General features: G+C 42.7%; 1 protein-coding gene across 4 annotated transcripts in view; it reads right to left on the reverse strand.

Annotated features, from left to right (window-relative positions):
- Nucleotides 1-19773, reverse strand: part of ATRNL1 (attractin like 1) — a 505113-nt gene that overhangs the window by 454165 nt on the left and 31175 nt on the right. The gene's annotated exons all lie outside the window — the stretch shown is intronic.

Below are 19773 nucleotides of genomic sequence, written 5' to 3' on the forward strand. Positions count from 1 at the left end.
TTATATGGCCAAAGAGCATTTGGAATTCCATTTGGAACACTATGAAGAAGATGAGCATGGATAAGAAGAGACAGAAGGAAGACAGATGTGGTGGCAGCAGTGGCTGGAAGCTGGTGAAGAGTAAAGGGGTCAACCTGTAAGTATACACATTATATTATAAATCATCTTTAATACATTGTATTATTTATCTTGAACTTTTAAGTATAACTCCTTCATCTCTTTGTTCCATGCCAATACCTAGATATGCTATGTGTAAAACGAATAAAGGTGTGAAATAAATGGTAGCAGAGGAACAAAAAAGCTGTAAAGAATGATGGTGTTAAGAATCAAGATTTAGTCTGGTGGCAGCTGGTATAATAATAAAAAAACAATTTCTGATTAAGTGGAGGAGCTGAAGTGACAATAAGCCCAAATATGCATTGGACCCAAATAATGTATAAATCAAAATCAACACTTTGCATAATATCTGAAATATGACAAGATACCATTGTAAAGCATTAAAGAATGCTGAAGTTACATTTCCTCTCCTGAGCATAGCTGTCAACCTTCCCTTTTTTTTGCGGGAAATTACCCTAGACTACTGATAGGGGAATTTCCTGCAAAAAAAGGGGGGAAGGTTGACAGCTATGCTCCTGAGGCAGGTAGCAGTATTTTGAAGCATATGAAGCTTCTATATAATTTTCAAGAGCAATAGAGCATGTGGCAGTAATCAATCCAAAAGAATTACCAATGCTTAAATTAAAATACACCGCCAGTGTATCATTTGTGACCCTATTTGAAACCTTAGTTATAGTCAGGGCCGTCTTAAAGGGATCGGCCGCCGTGGCGCAACGATCCCTCTCCGCCCCCGACGTGCTGCCTCTCCGCTCGCCTCCCTCCTGCGCTGGCCGCCCCTCGGGAGGGGGGGTGGGCGAGCGGGGGGTGAGGGGCGTGGCGCTGTAGCAGCAAGGGGCTTTGCGCGCCCTTCCCAGCGCTCCAGCTGGGGCTCCGGAGGGCGGCCAGCTTGTAGCTCGCCCGCCGGCGCAGGGGCGGGTTGGGGAGCAGGCACTCGGTATGCCGGCGGGCTCGCGGGGGTGCGCCGTGCCACCCAGCATCTATGACGAGACAGCCCTGGTTATAGTAAATAAACTCATATATTGTCTGCATGCTGTCTCATTTCCCCACCACTCCCATATAAAAGGAATTGATCCTATGGGTGAAATCAACAAGGCAGCACCCTTAGAAGAGACTTACCATGTACAGTGGTGCCTCGCAAGACGAAATTAATTCGTTCCGCAAGACTCTTCGTCTTGCGGAAATTTCGTCTTGCGAGGCACCTTTTCCCATAGGAACGCATTAAAATTTAATTAATGCGTTCCTATGGGGGGAAAGTCCGGGGGCCCCTCCCGACCGGCACTGGAGCCACGCAGCACCGTGTTTTAAGACTGCAGTGAGCGAACAACTGCGCTGCTGTTCGCTCGCTGCAGTCTTAAAACGCGGCGTCGCGCGGCTCCGGAAGGGAAGGAGGGGGCCGTGGGATCGTGCCCGCCATCGGGCGCGATCCCACGGCCCCCTCCCGACCGGCAACGGTGCTCCGCGGCACCGCGTTTTAAGACTGCAGCGATCGTTGCAGTCTTAAAACGCGGCGCCACACGGCTCCAGGTGGGTCGGGAGGGGGCCGTGGGATCGCGCCCGATGGCGGGCTCGATCCCACGGCCCACTCCCGACCGGCAACGGAGCCCCGCGGCACCGCGTTTGTGCTGTAAAGGCTTACCTTTTCGCTCCGGTCGGGAGGGGTATTGTCCGCGTCCGCCATTTTGGATCGACTGCGCATGTCTGGACATGCGCAGGCATGCACAGTCGATCCAAAATGGCGGACGCGGACAACACCCCTCCCGACCGGAGCGAAAAGGTAAGCCGGCTTACAGTGGTACCTTGCCAGACGAATTCGTCTTGCGAAAAACAGGCATAGACGAATTCGTCTCGCGAGTCAACTAAAAACTCGCAAAACCCTTTTGTTTTGCGAGTTTTCCGTTGTGCGAGGCATTCGTCTTGCGGGGTACCACTGTATAGCATTAGCATAGAATACTTTGAGAAGTGAATAGTATTGCATCTTTTTACTATACTGTAAGGCTGTTCAGCGGCTGCTCATGAGTAACAAGGCTGATGCAGAAGCTTCTAAACTAAGTTTCTTTATTGTGCAAATATATACAGTGCAGCTACCAAAAAGACGTCCAGCTCATCCTTCGGCAGAGTCCGGGAATGGCCCCTTCCGGTTCTTTGCCCAGCATAAAAGGCGCAGAATGCGGAACCCCCGCCTCCCTCCCCTGCGCCTTTCCCCCCTGCGCAAGTGGGGAGACTGAAGAGGTGCCTCTTTTCCAGCCCCTGCCTGGTGCGAGGGCTCTTCTCCCCTGTCAGAGCCCTGACTCCAACTTCCTGATCCCAACTCTCCCTCCCCACTAGAGGGTCTGCTGCCTTCCTCACTGGAAGAGGAGGAATTACTCAGCAACGGAGGCGGGGGTTGACGATACTGAGAAAGCCCTGGCAACTCCTTGCCCGCTTGCGAGGGCAGCCTCCTGACATATACTATACTGACAAAGGCCTGCAAACGGTAAATATTTGTTTTTGTGTGAGAAAAAAATTATTCAAAATATTTACTTTACAAGCTGGAAAAAATGGTCTGGTTGGTCAATCATAAATATTTCCACAGAATAATATTTTGCTTTTTATGTGCCTGATGATACTTTACTGGCCATTTATCCAAAGGTAAATTTCAACAATTACATATAGGCAATAGAAAGATACTGATCTCATGAAGCTGGTGCAAAGAAAAAAGATAAGTCAATTGTCAAATCAGTACTGCATTGAGACAGCTGCAGTCGCAAAGGATGAATAAAGACAGATAAGCAATTATTTTTGACAGAAGTTTAGTACTGCCGGTGAACGACTAATGAAATAAAAAAAAATCACTTAAACAGAAGACTATTGCAAAGTATCAAAACAGAATTACTCTTTCAAGAAAACTTGTAATGAATTTCCAAACTGCCTCTGAGGGCTCATTGTGGGTACCAATGCACCAAAGCAGCTCAGCAAGCAAAATATATAAATGGTTCTGGAAATTATGGAATACTACAGAAATTCTTACGGTGTCCATGGTTCAACAGATAGGAATATATTAAAAGCCAGCTAGATCACTGGACGGGACAGGTGGGCAGGGCCTTTCTTTTTAGCAAGCCCTTCATTTGTTTGAAAGCACATCATTTAATCAAGATTTCAATGCAAACCTCATCATGAAAAAGGAATGAGTTTGCATCAGAATTCCCTACTAAAAGGAACAAATATTTGTTTTAGCACGCATCTGCATGGAATTCTGCCAAACTGAGCAGAGTTTAACCCCTGCTTATCGGCTGATGCCCGGTTGTGTGTGTGTTTAAAACCTGTTCCTTGGCTGTACAGGATTAAACGCTGTCCACCAGCTGGGGGAAATGGCCTTGGTTGTCAAACTGGGCAGCCTGGCAGGGTTAACCTGCTTTAACGAGTTAGAAGTTGTAACTCCACTGGACACTACTAAAGAAAAAGCTGTGGCATTCAGTCAGTTTGGACCATGGCAAAGGATGTTAGGAGTAGGAATTCAACAATATCTGGCAGAACACAGTTTCCCCATCCCTGATATACCGGTAATAGGTAAAGTTAATTAGGGCTGCCATATGTCTGGATTTTCCCAGACATTACTGAGATTTCAAAGGTGGAATATGGATCTTAGGCAAGTCAATCGAAAAATCGCTCAACAACTATAGCAACCCTAGAAATTAAAACATATTTTCTTTTTACTTATCTTAAATAAAACTGCACTGTGTTTTTTATATTTAAACTTCTAGACAGTACAATTTTACAGGTGGTGGGAACAGTTATTAATATAGCAGTACTAGTTCTCTATTGGGACAAACACAATATAAAGTTCTAATCAATAGCTATTGCCCTTAAGATTCTGGACCCCAACACACACACACACACACACACACAGACAGAGAGAGAGAGAGAGAGAGAGGGAACAATCATGTTTTTCTTCACTTGCTACTTTGTGCATCCCTGAGTGCTGGTCTGGCTCACTGGTTTCAAGCACTTGGCTTACCGTATATCGCGGCGTATAAGACGACTTTTTAAGCCCGAAAAATCTTCTCTGAAGTCGGTGGTCGTCTTGTACGCCGGCAACATCATGACCCGGAGTTCCGCCCCGCCACTGGCTGCATGGAGCCTCTCCCCGGCGCTCCAGCCGCAACCGCTGCCTCAGCCGCCATGGAGCCCGGGCTGGGCGTGGGCGGCAAGCGCGGCGGGGAGGTTCTCCCCACTGCCCCAGGCGTCGCTGCCGACGCCTCAGCAGCCGTGGAGGCCGTCCTGCGCTTCAGCAGGAAGCGCGGAGGCCTCCTTTGCGGCGACGGGGAGCTTCTCCCCGCTGCCCCAGGCGTCGCTGCCGACGCCTCAGCAGCCGTGGAGGCCGTCCTGCGCTTCAGCGGGAAGCGCGGAGGCCTCCTTTGCAGCGACGGGGAGCTTCTCGTCGCTGCCCCAGGCGTCGCTGCCGACGCCTCAGCAGCCGTGGAGGCCGTCCTGCGCTTCAGCGGGAAGCGCGGAGGCCTCCTTTGCGCCGACGGGGAGCTTCTCGTCGCTGCCGCCGCCTCAGCAGCCATGGGGGCCGCTGTGCGCTTGGGCGGCAAGCGCGGAAATCTCCTGTGTGGCGCGGGGGACGCTCTCCCCGCCGCTGCCGCCGCCTCAGCAGCCATGGATCCCGGGCTGGGTGAGTATACCCCAAACTCTGTTTTTTCACATTAAAAGTTGGGGGGTCGTCTTATACGCCGAGTCGCCTTATACGCCGCGATATACGGTAGTTGTTTCTGGAATATGCATGCCAATCTGCAAAGCCATCCCTGTACAAGTTGCCCATAATTACCATTGATAAAATTACACATACCCTATTGGATGTGATTAAAAGGCTAGTTATTTGAAATAACCAAATGCTTTTTTAAAGTTTTTTTTTTAAATCTCGCCATTATATACAAGGTTACTTTAAATTTTATGCAACAATAATTCTATCATCATGTGTAAATCAAATATTCTGCTTACAAGGCCATTATTATAATTTGAGGCCTGTAAGAAATTGACAAAAACATTTAACCCATTCCTGTATTATATTAATATACAGAATGTGTATTTCCTTACATAAAATAGAAACATGGCTGCAAGTTTATATAATCAATGAAACTTAGAACCCATTCACACAGTAAGTATCTTCTGCATGCAAGCATTCCAGGCTCTTCCTTGGTCACACATGTGCTTTCGTGGAATATAAACTGGGTTGTAGTTTTTTCAGTGAATATGGCAGCTGAAAACACTGCAGTCACAATAACATGCTTCAGCAAATGCTCTAGCCACCACCCAAGGTGAAATGCACAGCTGTATGACCAAGGTGACCAATGAGCCTTGAGCACAGAAGGCCAAATTAGCAAGCCCATTCCTGGCTTCTAGGCATTTTCTGCTCCTAAGGAGGAGTGAATATTGGACACAGCTGCCTGAACACACTCACAGCACTTGCAGGCAGTGGCACTCAATCCTTCAGGAAAGGTCAGGCAGGGATCACTTTCGCATCACTGTCCCAAGGTGCACAGAGCACTTTCTAGCAGCAGCACCCAACAGTGCATGCTTCCCCCTTTTCCTTGAGAAATATTGATAGGGTGCTGACGACTACAGCTGATGGCACAACCAATATCTCTAGACAAAACCTGTGCACACTTGATTATAATGGAATGGCTACCAGCGGTTTCCAAGCCTGATTCACATTAATACTCCCCATCCACCACAGGGGTACTCAAATATAGGAGAAATTGACTGTGTGAACTGATCTATATGGTTTTAGCTGGGGTTAAATATAGGTGTGTTTGTGTATACACACACACACACACACACAAACATAAACACACATATAAAACAATTTCAAAAAGCATGTGTATTATCAGATTCATATACAAATTACTTGCAATAGAAACATCTCCTTGAAGCAGTAACAAGGTATCAGGTGCACTACAATATGAGCTTTCAAAAACATGGAAAGGACAAAAATTCCAGTGTTCTCAGAATATAGGCACTATAAACATTACCAAAAAGGCCCGGCACTGCACAAGTGAAGGTTCATATAACAAAATAGGTCAAGTTTCAGCACCTGATATATGGACTAAATGAAGTGCTGACAATATCCAAGCAAACTTCTCCATTCCTTAAATAATTTATCTCCAGCAGAAATCAATGAAAATCTAATAGTATTCTGCTGTATCTCAAACAAGCCTGTAGAAACTCAGCTCAAACTACAGTACTCCCAGCTTTGTATGTGTTGTAAGCGAACAATGTCCCAAAATTAGAAATATGAAGGTATCTGATAGGATTCTCTCCTAAGACAACTTAAATTGATAAGCATATTTCAAATATTCTTGGAACCAAGGAAACAATGGTCATAAAAAATTCTATTAGACAACTATAAAAACATTACAATTAGGGAGAATTAGATAAGCAACTATCTCAGCCATCACTCTCAATTAAATAGAATTATAACCCTGAATAAAGTCTATGGAAATTGAGGACATTCCAGCACATGAGCCAGTTTGCAAAAAAACAACACACAAAAAAACCTTAAAATTTGGTAAGACAATTATCCTATATGTTCAGTTGTGTCCAACTCTTCGTGACCCCATGGACCAGAGCATGCCAGGCACGCCTATCTTTCACTGCCTCCCGCAGTTTGGCCAAACTCATGCTAGTCGCTTCAAGAACACTGTTATCCTATATAGGTTGTGGGAAAGGCCATATGGGTGGTGACATACATGTGGAGGAAGTAACATTTGAACCATCTTTTGGCATATGTAAAAAGCTCCCAAAGTGCTGATGATGCAGAGGCCACAACAGTCTTCTAAATATTCATCACTCAAGGTGCGTGTTCTGTCACGAAAATGCCCATGCTTGCCACGCACCTTGAGTACACTGAAACATATTGTCCCTTTATATAATGGCATCCACCCAATGATCTGCAAGGTATTGTCATTTTAACTCCCAAATTCTTCTCTACCTGCTTGAATCTCAAGATCTGAGCCTTAAAAGAACAGGTGATGCTGGGCACATAACAGCTGCAGAGTACTTGCTATGAGGTCAACCTCTCTTTGTGAAGCAGCAGTAGCTGTAACACACACTCTCACCTAAATAGGCCTAATCAGGCTCAGTAAGCGTATCATGAAGTTCAAGGCCTGACTGACTTGTACTAACAGCAAACTCAAAAGCACATAATTTTCATTTTCAGCTATTTATTTTCATAATGAAAGTCTATCTATCTGAACAGAGTGAAATTAGAGTGAGGTGATGTCATATCGTGTTGCGACGGATGTATGAACAGAGATGAGCAGAATCCCTGACTGCTGCAGTTACCTCTGATTATCGTGATCTTTCCCAGTATCAAGGGGATGCCAAGGGGATGCTGTGATTCTGGGGATGAAGGTACTAAAAGTGGAGGAAGCAGCTTTACTGGGGGGGGGAGGTGTAGAAGTAGCAGACAGCACAGTGAGAACAAGAACTGGGAAGAAATTCCATAACAGGTCTCTAGCTTGGGGATGGATGGAAGAACAGAAATATAATAGTGCAGAAAGATTTGATGATTTGATAAAACTCGAGACATGGCAATCTAGCTCAAAATATATGAAGCATAACAAAGCACTTATTGTATTATCAAATTAGTGATTTTATTAATAACAGTGTGATTCTATTTAATAATTATGTTTTTAAAAACTCAGAAGCTACTTTCAATCACTATGAGAAAAGGGAAATATCCATCTTCTTAATAAAGTAATAACTGCAGCACCATTATGAAGCCATATTGATTCTGTTTCAGGGAGATGGGTATTGAGAAGAAACAGCAAAAGCTAACATAAGCTGGTTGTCTTTTTAGGAATTTGGAAAATGCATCTTCCTACATTGACCAAGTAATCATTGTTACTGCTCTTTCAGCAACTGCACTTTTCTTGCTAAAAGATTTGGCTGACATGATGTTCACTGCCAAATACAAACATTTTCCTGATTTCATCACTGAAAACAAGCCTGCACAGAGAGAATTTTGCATATTTTATGTCACCCATACTACTTGGAAAGAGAGGCCGCATTCTTCATTGAGAAATCCCTTGTCAGGGTTGAACCGGACAGGGAGGAGTGGTGGCAAGCCCCCCCTGACGAGGCGGCACCCACAGAAGAATCTGAGGAATTCATACCTGGGGAAGACTGGTGGCGGCACTCCTCGGAAGACGAAGAATCTGATAAGGAGGGGGAAAGATCAGAACAGGAGGGAGAAGTCGAGCCAGGAGCAGGCCCCAGTCAGGAGGGGAACTGGCTGATTCCCTCTCCCCCTCCCTTCTCAGCGGTAGAACGCCAAGCTGAGAAGCGTAGGCAGTTAGAGACAGCTGCAGCCCACAAGAAGCGTGGCAGTGAGCCGGCTACTTAAGGAAGGCCGGCTGGTCAATTCTGTAGCGTCTGCAACTGCTGTGCTGAAGCGCATGGTTGTGCTGCTGTCCTGCTTTTTCTGGTGACTCCTGCCTCGTTCCTGTGTTCGTGACTCCTGCCTTGTGCCCAGTTCGTGACTCCTGCGTTGTTCCTTGTGCTTCTGACCCCTGACTTGCTTCCGACTCAGACTGTCTCTGACCTTGGCTTGCCCGACCCCAGTGCTGACGTTGAACCTCAACCTTCTCTGCAGCTGTCTGTCAGCCTTCAGTGCGCCGGCCTTGGGCACCCTAACATCCCTACACATCAAGCTGCTGCTCTGAAGCAAGGCAAACTTATATTATATTCAGGCTAATCAACAATCACAGTAAGAAAAGACATAATAAAAATAGGACTTATACATATACATAGGCTTGGTTAACAATTTCAAATAAACGTGGCAAGCGGGGCTTCTTCCTACCATACTCATATGTTGAACAAACAGGGCTAGCCTAGCATAATCTGTAAACAGAATAAAGAAGGGAAACACATTGGTAATTTATGGTCAGGTAGAACCATTTTAATATAGTGCATCAGTCTTTAAAGTCATGGTTACCTACGACCTAGTTCAGAGTTTTAACTTAAGCCTTCTGAGGTAGCCAGCTAAAGCTTTCTAATGCTGTATGTGTCTTCTAACTTCTCACTTTCTCATATATATTTTTATGATAAGCTTCTAATCAACAATTACCCCCAAGAGGACAAAGGATTTCTACCTACCTTCTAAGCTACAAGATAGATGATTATCATGCAATGTGCTTTCTGGGGCACTGGTCTGCTTAGCAAAAATAATTGCATCCTGCTAAAAATAATTTAAGCTGCAACCTCTGACAGAAGAAGCAGAGGCAGTTTACTTGGCATTCTCACCATTTTAGCAAACATTATGTCAGGGCAAGTCATTAGCTGCATACTACTTTAAAGATCCTTTGGGGAAATGAAAGCATACTGCTGAAACTTTAAAAGTCATCCTCATGACAACTATGGAGGTAGTCATCTGCACACCAGGGCTTAGTTTGAGCCTGGTCACACCAAGTCTCAGTATCAGAATTTGTTAAGAAATGCCAAGGCTCAAACTTTAAACACAATATCATGTATTATTTATATGCTTTATTCATTTATTTTGAAAATAGCTATCATCCTTTCTTGGAAGTCTGTAAAGGGGATTTAAATATATTGCATTTGTACAAGTTTTATAGCTAGTCCAGCTATGAAGCCTATGGATTACAAATGTTTGGCAACTGAAGATAACAAACAGGGTTTGGCCAATTCATCTAAGGAGCACTTGCTTTTAATTGGCATTTGGCCTATAAGTAAAAAATAGGAGCGTATTCCTAATATTTGTCTGTAGTGTACATTTTACCTTATGGGATATATAAATACTTTCATGTTGGTGAACTCATAATTTAGTATTTCACCTTAACTCTTGTTCTTTAGCAGAATAAGAGTATGGAACTTTTTTCTACTTTTATTTTAGCAAACAACATTAAGCATATCACCAACAGAGTCCATCAATGGGAGAAGCACCTCCCCCCAGATTGATTAGAAATCTGGCTCAATCTAAAGAGCTAAAAAAAACAGAAAAGTTTTTTTGCAACGCAAAAAAATTACAAGCAATTTTTTTACTCCCATTGTACTTGTAATAATCATAGAACAAAAACACAGAATTGTAGCATTCAAAGGGACCCAAAGGGTCATATAGTCCAACCTCTAACAATATAAGAATCACAGTTAAAGAATCCATGACACATGTTCATCCAACTTCTATTTAGAAACTTCCAGTGAAAAAGAATCCTCAAAACACAGTATTGTCTGAATACAAACTGCTTCATGAGCCCCCACTACTCCATGATCTGGCCTAGATTCTGAGGTAGCCTCACTACCATCACAGAGGTGGGGAAAGAGTGATGCCACCAAGTTTGGCACTATTTTCCCCATGTTTTAATACAAAGCTGGCTATTTAAAAATTTATTATCAGATCCTCAAGCAGGTCATAGATCAAAGAAATGTAGACTTGAAAGGAACCACAAGGGTCATCTGGTCCATCTCCCTGCAATGCAGGAATCTTTTGTCCAGCGTCCACAACCCTGAGATTATTTTGCCCAACATAGGGCTCGAACCCACAACTGAGGTTAAGAGTCTCATGGTTTACTGACTTAACTGTAAATTCTCCACCGCTGCCATCCCATTCTCTGGGAATAATCTCCTTCCTTTCAGGGCTCCTCTCATTCCTCTCCTCTCTTCACTTGACCCTGTTTCTGTAACTTAAAATTTCTGGACAATTTCTTTAGTTCCAGCCAAGGTTATAGTGATTAGAGATGTGATAATTTATAAATCCTAGTGTTTTAACTTAAATTATTCATATGCACTGTCAGCTTTAATTGCACTTCACCATAGCTTTTGACTTAGTATAGAAAGTGTCTGAACCACTCCTATTTATGGATTTCATAAGCTAAAAGGAGACTATTTCCCTTTCCCCATGTTTTACCTTGCAAGTGGGAGAGAAGAGAAAAGAGGAACATAAAACATTAAAATTACTGGATATCTGGTCAACAAGCAAGTAGGAACAAACATAAAATGCATTTTTCTGTGGCCAAACTATAGGTTGCAGTGCACACAACTATCATCTAACGGCCCATTTTAAATTTGCATTTTAAACCCTGTGGAGGCAATGCTGTAAATATGAGCAGAGGCGAAGTCTTGTGCCCCCTTCTCTAATTGCTCCCACTGGAAGCTATTTTCCCTTATCTAAATGAACCATCACATTACAGGCCTTTGCATTTACCGGTAACAAGTAACTTGTGTCTTATTCAGCCTTCTTAATTTTAAAAACAAATATGAACAAGAGATGATCAGTCTGCCATTTTCTTCAGCCTGATTTATTCATGGTCAATCCTGTTATTATTATTTATATAACACCCTATACCTGCAGGTCTCAGGGGGGTTCACAAGGTAAAATCACAATATAAAAACATGAAATACACAATCAAAATAAAAACAAAAGCAACCCAATAACCTCCCCTCAAACACATTTCAAAGGGGCATTAGATGTTAATCAGCCAAAGGCCTGGTTAAAGAGGAACACCTTTGCTTGGTGCCTAAAGGTGTATAATGAATGCATGAAAGTGAACCTCCCAGGGGAGAGCATTCCACAAACGGGGAGCCACTGCAGAAAAGGTTCGTTTTCATGTTGCCACCCTCCAGACCTCTCATGGAGGGGGCAAACAAAGAAGGGCCTCAGAAGATGATCTCAGGGTCTGGGTAGGTTCATATGGAAAGATGTGGTCCTTGAAGCATTGCAGTCCTGAGCCATTTAAGGCTTTATAGGTCTAAACCAGCACTTTTTTAATTGGGCCTGGAAACTAATTGGTAGCCAGTGCAGTTGGGCCTAGATCAGTGTAATACTGTATGCTTAAACTATATTGCCCCGGTGAGCAACCTGGCTGCTGAATTCTGTACTAGATGATGTTTCCGAACCGTCTTCAGAGGCAGCCCTATGTATAATGCATTGCAGTAATCTAACCCTGATGTTACCAGAGTATAGGTAACAGTAATTAGGCTATCCTTGTCCAGATGAGGGCGCAGCTGGGCCACCAGCTGAAGCTGATGGAATGCACTCTGTGCCACTGAGGCCACTTGAGCCATGGCAGCAAAGGATCCAGGAGTACCCCCAAGCTATGAACCTGCTCCTTCAGAGGAGATGTAGCCCCATCTAGAACAGGCAACCTTCCAGCCATCTGGTCAAAGAAACCACCCACTAACAGTTTCTCAGTCTTATCTGGATTGAGTTTCAGTTTGTTTGCTCTCATTCAGTCCACTATTGAGGCAAGATACTGTTCCTACAACTAGTTAACATGGAAATCCCTTAAAATAAGGGATTGTTATTCAGCCTCCTCAGTAGGCACATGTCTCAGGTACAGATCTTCTAAGAGTCTCATGTGGTTAGATCTTTAGACACTGGCAATAGTACATATTGGCAAATTCATCCAGTAACTTATAGTCATAGACTCACAGAAATGTAGAGTTGGAAGGGACCATAAGGGCCAACTACCGGTAGTTCAAATCCCTGCAATGCAGGAATTTTTTTTTGCCCAATGCGTTGGTGTACTATAATTGTCTATAGGCTTTCTTAATACATCCTGTACTGTAGCTGCTGTTGCCTGACTCTTCACTGGTATTCCAATTTAACAATCTATTGCCTTGTCACATATTGATATAGATTTAATAAACAAATGATGAACTGATAAATAATAAGGCCATGGGTTACACTTCTAAAACAAACACTATAGCTTGAGCAGCAAGCTCAAATTTATGGACAACAATGGTCTAATTGTTTTAATAAATGCAGAGACATCCTAAGACTGCAAGATAATTTGTGGAAGCACTATAACTTGCAACAGGAGAAGAACCTGTACACTACAAATTACAGGTGATAAAATGAATACTACATATATAATTAAACACTGTTGTCACAACTAGCAATGAAAAGTTACTCTGAGTAAAGATTTTCATTAAATTCATTTTATTTTATTTTTAAATATGGCCATCATCCATATTGGTAATTGTATGTCAGAGTTTGGCCTGTGGATCTCTGTATTTGAATTCTTGTTTCTAGCTTGTTCAAATTTTACAGTAATATACTTCTGTGCTCCACTCATTTGAAATAATCATATATTTCTTTCTTCCCCAGCTACTAATAGGAACACAGATGGCCAGTGGAGAAAGTGGTACATGCTTTTCCATGTGAAAAATTTAATTTCTGCAGAGAATTCAGAATGGGAGGCCCAAGGCAAACAGAAGAGACTGAACATTAAATAGAAGTAACCGTTTGGCTGATCTTCTAAGTTGCAAAGGAAATATAAAGTGGCAGTCAAATGGGGAAATGGAATAAAAACTGTTATGGTGTTAAAAAGAGCATGAAAGCATTTGTGGACCATATACATATCCGGAAACCACACTAAAAAATAGCATACGCCTATGCATGTTTACTTAGAAATAAGCTCCAATTAACTCAATGGGACTTAGTTCCAAGGAAACTTGCATATGATTCCGTTGCATATTTATTAATTTTACCTTTTCCTAGCATGTAAGAGCTTAATCAGTCACAGAGCCAATTCCTTGAAATATTTTCTTCAATCCTGTGAAAACCAATAAAGGTCTATTAAAGACCAGGGATTTCCCATCAATGCAAGAAGCAGTTTTCCTTTACTCTTGGGACAAACTGATGCTGGACATTAAACATGTGGTGCACAGAAGCAACCCTCAAAAATTCAAAACTCTTAGAATAATCAGACACGTTTATTGTATGATTTTTTTTTAGTTTTCAAAAAGTTTGCTATATAAATGTTATTAATCTATTGCTAAGTAGAATTTCAAATCTTAACTTTCTCTCTTTCATGTGTCCTCAATGACCTCTGTGCTGCATAATTATACTGTATATGGTTTTTTTTTTCTTTCAGCCAGACCTGCTACATTACACTAACAAGGCTGTTTTCAAACACAGTCATGTCTCGTCAACAAGAACCTTTCATCTCACTTACCCGGTATGTAGGGCAAGCAATATGAACTGACCTACTGCAAAACTAGTTTACTTGCAAGGCAGTGAAGGAATATAATCCTTGTACCATTTCAGAAACAGACTCAGACTAACTTCCAAGCTCATTTTCTTAAACAGCAGTGAACACTATTTGTCCTCTGCTTTCCATTACATAAAGTTCAGAACCAGCTTTGATTCTCCTGGACCTACTTCTAGAAAAAGTTACTTTTTTGCAGCACAGATTGACTCATACTGATTCATACTCTTTTTTATAATTGCACACTGAGTATGTTTATTGATCCTGGTACTTATTTTTGAATGCTTTTTCTCACATTTGCCTCATAATCAGCTTGTGCCCCATATGATCAATTTGTCTCAAATCAGTCACTGAAAAATAGTTGTTATTCATTAACATTATCCTTTACAAATCACTTCCAACCTCATGTGAGTTAGATCACAGTACAATCAAACGATTTTAGTAGGTCACTGTAAAAAAATTGCAGATTCAATAAATATCAATCTATTCCCATCCAGATGATCACTGTATTTTAAATTAATTGGGAACATTATACAAAGAAGCAGTTTTATGATTCCCTGAATTAGTGGTGAGACAGTCTCTGGTTTGTATTTTTTCTTGCAAACAGTTATTTTTTCAGCCTCTGCACCACATCTAAAATATTTTATATTGACATTTTTAAATGTCAGCAATCAGCTAAAAAATAATAAAAATCCCAAGGCAGTGCACAAGCAGCAGCAATAAATTCTGTACAGGGCTTTTTTCAGCTGTAACTTACCAGAGTTCTGGCATGTCTCAGGGGGGTGCTATTGCCATTATAAGAGAATAAGGGAGGTGTTCATGATGAGTTCCAGCACCACTTTTCTTTAGAAAAATAGCACTGAATGATATAAAATAATTCCACCACCCAGCAACACCGACTTGGCCCCCAGACCATGGGTGCCCAGCACACGCATGCCGCACAGCAACATTATGATGCGGGGCGCGCACACATTCTTGAGACTGGGCCAGCACCTGTGCCTCTGCCATGGGGCTCTTTTGGGGCCCGCTGCAGCTGCAGAAGCACCCTGGAAGCATGTCCACAACCACAGCAGGCCTCAACACAGGCCCCGCAGTGGAGGCACAGACAGTTGCCACCGGAGCACCAGAGGTAAGGCAGAGATGGGCAGAGGGTGCCAGAGGCCAGGCATCCACAGCAAAACCTTTGTGGGTGCCCAGGGCATAGTCACTCCATCCTCCCACTAATAATGCTACAAGAGGAAACTGGCTCCAGTTAATGTATTCCAATTGAAGCCAAGAGAGAATCCAAAAGGACCCCCTTACCATCATGTTCATTTCTTTTTTACCACCACATCAGAGAAGATGACTTATAAGAGCCCTGCAGCCAATCAGAGCACATCACCAGAAGCATACAAGATTTCATAGAATAGTAGCATTGGAAGGGTTCTCGGGGGTCATCGAGCCCAGTTTCCAATTTTTTCCCAACCGTGGCCCCCTTCTGACCTTGTTTCCTTCCTGTGGCCCCCTCATGGGTGTAGCCGGGGGGGCGGCAACTGCCCATCCTAATAAGTAAAAATCAAATACAAATCTGAGGTTCTGTCCCCCCTAACCAAGTCCTGGCCCTCAACAAAAATCCTGGCTATACCCATTACCCCCCCTCCTACCAGCAGAAAGGTAGCTATTTAAATATTTTGTTTGCAAATTGAACATATTTTCTTTATAATTTCTGTAATCTATACAAAATATAATTACACAAAATGATAGGAACATAATGAAATATTGTTGAAGCAGAAAAGCATAGAATCATGGAGCTGGAAGGGACCCCAAGGGTCATCTTTCTAGTGCAACCCCCTGCAACATTAGGAAACTCAGCTAAAACATCTGACAGATGGCCATCCAACCTGTAATTAGAAACCCCCAAGGAAGAAGAGTCCAGAACCTCTTGAAGGAGATCCATCTGCCATGTATTATAAAAAGTAAACAACACTTATTTGACCCAAGTTATTTGACACAGAGGGGGAAACATACAGATGCAATCCAAAAGGCGCTCAGGGAGTTCTGTACTGTATACTGTATATGGGAGAATTTTAAAAAGCAAGTGATCCTCACTGACCTGGTGCAAAAAGATTTTGTCATCTGGTGGAGCCCTGGCTGCCTAGATAAAACACTATAGCCCTACACACCCTTACCTGGGAGTAAGGCCTACTGAAATCAGTGTGGCTTTCTTCTGAGTAGACAGTTATTTACTAGATGCTAGTCAGCAGCACCAGAGGACCCCGCTCGGCTAGGCGCCCGGGTGGATTTCCCCCATGATGTGCAGAGCTGGGCCAACACTGCCTACGGGCCTGGTGCCCCTCGACTGGGAAACACTGATCTAGTCTAACCCCTTGCAATGTAACTCATGATAAAATGCATGGCATGGGGTAATATTACTTAGCTCCCAGGTTTAAGGAACTAGAAACACACAAGACTGGACCTTTAGTAATGATTAAGATTGGTGAAAGAGTACTTGGCGCATGTAACACACACAGGATTCTTACTGTGCTTGGTGCTTACCTTGACTGTGTGACCTATTCCTAGCATTGAGAAATAGGATGTTATCAAATGCAGTTAAGCAGAGAAAGCTATAGCTGAGATGGCAACTTTAATTTTATTATCCTAGAAATGAACCTTTGAAGCCTGGCTGTGGAACAGTTGTAAAGCCTTTATCCTCTTTGAAAGTGTCAACAATAAGTGATTTTGCTACTTTTCAGTGTAAGACAGCAGATTATAAAAAGCAAAACCAATTACAAGCAAAGATTTGGAAGCAGAATTAAAATGTATCCTCATATAAAAAGCCATCACCAAATCTTGTGACAATAAATATAATACATTAAAATATGTGCTGTGCAAAAAAAAACCAACCATACTTTATACATACTGCCAATACTTTATATACGCTGCCAAACAATTTCACAAGACTAACACACATTCCAGTGTGTGAAAGAATTACTTATTCCTTTAATTCCAGTTACAGGTAGGTAGCCATGTTGGTCTGCCATAGTCAAAACAAAATAAAATAAAACATTCCTTCCAGTAGCACCTTAGAGACCAACTAAGTTTGTTCTTGGTATGAGCTTTCAGATGAAGAAGTGTGCATGCACACGAAAGCTCATACCAAGAACAAACTTAGTTGGTCTCTAAGGTGCTACTGGAAGGAATTTTTTTATTCCTTTAAAATATTTTTAATATTGTGTGCATTTTCCCAATAATTTTCAAGACAAATGAAAACTACTTTCATTTTTCCAATTATACAGACTTGGATCCTAAGTTAAACTAACTTTAGAATGTTCTCCTCTTCTCTCCACTACTACCTGTGACCCTCAGAAAGACTCCCTGAACAATGTGGTATGCTGGGAGAAGAAGACATGAAATTCTCTTTCTGCGACCTGAACTGAAATGTAAAAGGCAAGGTAAAGGACCCCTGGACAGTTAGGTCCAGTCAAAGGTGACTATGGGGCTGCAAAGCTCATCTTGCTTTTCAGGCTGAGGGAGCTGGCGTTTGTCCACAGACAGCTTTCCGAGGCATGTGGCTAGCATGACTAAACCGCTTCTGGTGCAATGGAACACCATGATGGAAGCCAGAGCACACGGAAATACTGTTTACCTTCCTGCTACAGTGGTGCCTATTTATCTACTTGCACTGCTGTGCTTTTGAACTGCTAGGTTGGCAGAAGCTAGGACAGAGCAATGGGAGCTCACCCTGTCGCACGGATTCAAACCACCAACCTTCTGATCGGCAAGCCCAAGAGGCTCGGTGGTTTAGGCCACAGCACCACCCACGTCCCACCTGAACTGAAGCAGGAGGGGTGAGGGGGCTGAAGTGCCGGAGTTGGGAAGAGGCAACTACAACAGGAGAAAAGGGTTCTCAAAGTGCTCCAAAAGTTTATTATTGTTATATATACCAGTGGGTCTACTCTGATCAGCATAGGAGTCAACTACTAGGAGCCGTGGGGGCTTCGGCCCCAACAATAAAATATTTGAGGGGCTGGTGCCCCTTAAAGTTGATGGGCATTCCTATTCAAATGATGTGTGTGCACTGCATCATGTGATCAATATTTTATTCAAGGTAGCACCCCTGCTGAACAGTGAGCAGAATTTAGTTGGATTTTTTTGAAAGTTGTGCTCAATCACATATACAGAATGGGTTGATCAAGCACATGAAGACAGAGCCAGAATAGAGATGAAAATATGTATCTTCTTTTGAAGTGAAGTACGTAGGGCTGGTTTTTGGCTTGATCATTATTGTATTATCCCAGGGTATGCCAGCTTGCCAGCTGCCACTACAGAATACCATGCAGGAACAGACCACATGTATCTGAACAGATGCTTGGCATCAGTAATTGACTAGTTGAGAGCAAACAAATTGAAGCTTAATACTAGGACTGTGTCAAATAATTTGCTGTCTGTTTTTCAGCAGGTGGGGTGAAATGGCCTCTGAAAAGGAAAAGAACTTCAACAAAAAAATTTATGGACGGGGTTTTAGTTTTACTCTACAGCATCTTCAACATGGCCTGCACTCAAAAAAGTACAGGGCTCTTCATGCACAGGCACTCCTGCCTGCAGCATTTCCTAGAATGCATGTACGACCTCACAACATCAATGTGCATTCTATATAGTGCTGCAGGCAAGAAGACCTGTATGTCAAGAGTCCCATACTGCTGTGTGCATGCGCAGGGCCTTTCTGAATATGTAGCAAAACAAAAATAAAGACCCACACCCCTTGACAACCTCATACCGTTAGAAAGGTAAGTGCAACCTCCTGCTCCCTCATTTTTCCACAATATACATTGCTTCTAAGCTGTCCCTCTACCCTGGCAAAAGAAGCAGAAAAAATGCTCTATCTGAGACAGGTTTCAAAAAGTGTTTGGAAATTACACCTGTTCAGTAGTAGTGCAACAAGATTAGACCAGATGATTGAGACCATGTGACCTCACAATTATGGTGATTGCACTGGCTTCCGGTTAGTTTTCATGCCCAGTTTGAAGTACTGATTATGCCCTTAAAGGCCCTAAATGGCTTGGGTCCATTGGGGGAAGGGATTGTTTCTGCATCTCACTAATATCGAAAGTGTATTTGACAAGGATGTGGTAGAGAGCTTTCCCACTGGCTCTGCCCAAGCGTGAGAACTCCTTTCCTAGCTAGGGAGGAACATCAAGTTATTTTTCTTATAGCCTTTGTCCAAGATGAAAATGCTTTGTTCATTAGACAAGTTTTAGACCTGCTATTGGCTTGTAGTTTTAGTTTGGCAATTTTTTACCTGCTCTTTTTTATATTCTGTGTGTGCACTTTACTCTATTGCATTCTTATATTTTATTGTTGTTGGGTGCACAGTTCAAAAAGAGTAAATATACACTCTCCTACAGAAGTCAGTGTACAACAGATTTTTAAGAAATGCCAGAACCAGAAACCATCAAACGTCATAATATCAACCACAGTAACTGACTGTGTACTAAAAGCTATCCAGAAACATCCACCAAAACTACCTGCATCCACTTATCTGTATTTTGCCTGGAAAAGAAATTATTTGTGCTTTATTTTTGAACTGCATTGGTAAGAATTTGCTTTAGCCTACAAGAATAGTCGAGTTGCAAATTCACATACTTATACTGTACAGATTACTAAGTGAAGTATTAAAATGACTACATTT

Source organism: Lacerta agilis, chromosome 5, assembly GCF_009819535.1.
Source record: "Lacerta agilis isolate rLacAgi1 chromosome 5, rLacAgi1.pri, whole genome shotgun sequence".
Lineage (NCBI taxonomy): Eukaryota > Metazoa > Chordata > Lepidosauria > Squamata > Lacertidae > Lacerta > Lacerta agilis.